This window comes from Cebus imitator, unplaced genomic scaffold (assembly GCF_001604975.1).
Source record: "Cebus imitator isolate Cc_AM_T3 unplaced genomic scaffold, Cebus_imitator-1.0 Scaffold167, whole genome shotgun sequence".
Taxonomy (NCBI): domain Eukaryota; kingdom Metazoa; phylum Chordata; class Mammalia; order Primates; family Cebidae; genus Cebus; species Cebus imitator.
The window spans coordinates 5,100,220-5,102,803 of NW_016107482.1; the positions used below are offsets into that span (position 1 = coordinate 5,100,220).

The following is a 2,584-nucleotide window of genomic DNA, read 5'->3' on the forward strand; positions in this document are numbered from 1 at the left end:
AACTTCCAAAGGGCCCATTAATGAATATGTTGAAAATACAACCAACTTCTTAAACTCAAAACACAGAATTTCACTATTCAACAAGTTTCCCAGAGTAAGGTTTAAGCTTAAGTTCATAGGCCAAAAATCCACAAAGTTTACGCTGTAGTTTCTCATCACTGTAAGACTCGCCACATACCCAAAGGACCATTAGAAAGTCCTGGATGTATGCTGTGTCCTGCTCTAAAAAGGGCACAGTTTATTCTAACTATGACTATGTATAACTAAACAAACTCCTCTACAAAAATAAAAAAGAAAAAGTGTAAGTAAAAATATTACAGTGGATTAAGGGATAGAGGATTAAAGGGACTATTTCAACAGCTTTTAACAAACTCAGCAGATTCAAAACTTGAATTCAGGTCTCAACCTATCTTTCAGGAGGAAACTGCTGAAAGTGTACAGTGAGTGTAACTTAGGTTTTCTCTATAATATTGAAAGAGATAAACGTGCTCCTCCCTGTGGTGTTGGTTACACAGTGTTTGCCTTGCATTTTTATTCTCCAGCTTATTTTCTTGTGTCCAGAAGGCTGATTTCCATGGGGAGAGTCAATTGCATTCCCTCCCCAGTTTCAATTTTGCTGTTAAAAAGCATCAGAGGGAGATCCGAGGAGGAAAAGCAGAAAGATCAGGGCATGTATTCCTCCCGCCCCACCCTGGCTGGAGTTCAGGTCTGACAATGTCTGCAGCACTAGCACTATAGCACTGAGGGCCACTCTATCCCATGCACAGTTCTTGACCAAGCTCCAATAACACCATTGCCTCTGTTTGTTCCATCAGGTCTAGGAGTGGAAAAGGCTCTCCACTCTTGCTAGTCCCTAGGTGTCTACGTATCCCTTGCAGGTTGTTACCTCTTCCCAGGCCTTGGTAAACAGTCACTCATTAAGAAGCTTCCTTGAAAAATCCCAACTAACAGAGCGTGCCATGTGTTTTATCCTAGGGCCCTGACTCTGAATGATATAAATTTGTCTATCTAAATTGAAAAGCTTCTTTCACCTCCTGCTCTTGAATACAATTACATGCATAACCCTGTGGTTAGACAAAGAATAAGCAAACACTGAAACTAAAATGCAAATGTGCACTGGAGAACTGTAACTCAAAGCTGCTACCAAAATAATTTCTACAACACATAAGTCCCTCCTGCACTTAGGAGATGAGTCTACGTATGTAGACATGTGGTTTTCTTAACAAGAGCTTCTTCTTCTGTGTTTAAATCTCAGCCCTCTCTCTGGTGTGGAGTCTGACTTTTTGGGGGTCTTGATCTTCTCACTTACCATATTCCCTGCTGAGCCCTCCAGGCAAGGCAGTGATTCAGGAAAGACCACTGACGGTGCAGATAGTACACAGTTTTGTTTCCACTGGCCAGCTGGTGGGGAGTCCTGCTATTCAGAAGGGGAATTAATTCTTTATTTTTGGTTTAGAGAGATGTTTGCCAATTACTAATTAACATGTGTGTGACACATCCTGAGAATTCCAAACATTTAATTTTTTAAAGGAGTATAAATTTAAACTTAACTTCATTATATAAAAAAACTTCCTTCTACTTCCTCAACCTCGTTTTTTTGAAATATTTTACTTTAGAAATGGCAAGTTTTCTCAAAGATTGATGCAAAGCTCATGTCAAAATAGAGCTCTCAATTTTATTTCTACTATTTTAACTATTTTATCTATTTTTAGTTTTCCTTGTCCATTAGTTCTGTGATTTAATATACTATTTTACTTTAAAAGATTTTCCCTTGCCAGTCAAGTAGTATTCCAGAGAATACATGAGACAATACACTTTTGAAGAAAACTACTAAACGAACAATTAAAACTCTTTATGGGTTTTCTTCCATGTATCAATTACTATTCTATACATGAAATAATAAAAATAAGCTTTGGAATGAAAGTATGTAAAAAATGTTAATACAAATTCTAAGTATGGGGTAATCAGTCTTCAGGTAATTGATAGTTGCCTATACTTACATGCTTTGTCATCTATCAATCATTTATTCAACAAGTATTTTCCACAGCTCCTATAAACAAAGCATTTTAAGGGCAGTATTAAAAGCAAACTATTTCCCTGCCCTAAAAGTCTTCATAATTGATTTCAGAAGAGAAAGGTACTTTCTTGGGAGCGCGGGAGGTGGACAGAGTCTCGCTCTGTCGCCCAGGCTGGAGTACAGTGGTGCAATCTGGGCTCACTGCACCCCCACCCTCCTGGTTTGAAGTGATTCTCCTGCCTCAACCTCCTGAATAGCTTGGACTACAGGTGCCCACCACCACACCTGGATAATTTCTGTATTTTTAGTAGAGATGGGGTTTTACCATGTTGGCCAGGCTGGTCTCAAACTCCTGACCTCAGGTGATCCGACCACCTTGGCTTCCCAAAGTGCTGAATTCCAGGCATGTACCACCATGCCTGGCCTCTGAGAAAGGTGCTTTTTAAGGAGCTGCAACGATCATGGCAAGTAAGAGTTCCAAGCAGAATGAAGCCTCTTTCTGGTAGTGGGAAGTGGGGCTTCTGGTCTCAGCCAATGATCAATTATCACTGACAGGAACCATGAGAC

At 39.8% G+C, this 2,584-nt stretch overlaps 1 protein-coding gene and 1 long non-coding RNA gene across 2 annotated transcripts in view; both read right to left on the reverse strand.

Annotated features, from left to right (window-relative positions):
- TSN (translin) overlaps nt 1-2,584 on the reverse strand; it is a 77,694-nt gene that overhangs the window by 54,245 nt on the left and 20,865 nt on the right.
- Nucleotides 1-2,584, reverse strand: part of LOC119473558 — an 11,254-nt gene that overhangs the window by 2,966 nt on the left and 5,704 nt on the right. The window lies entirely within an intron of this gene.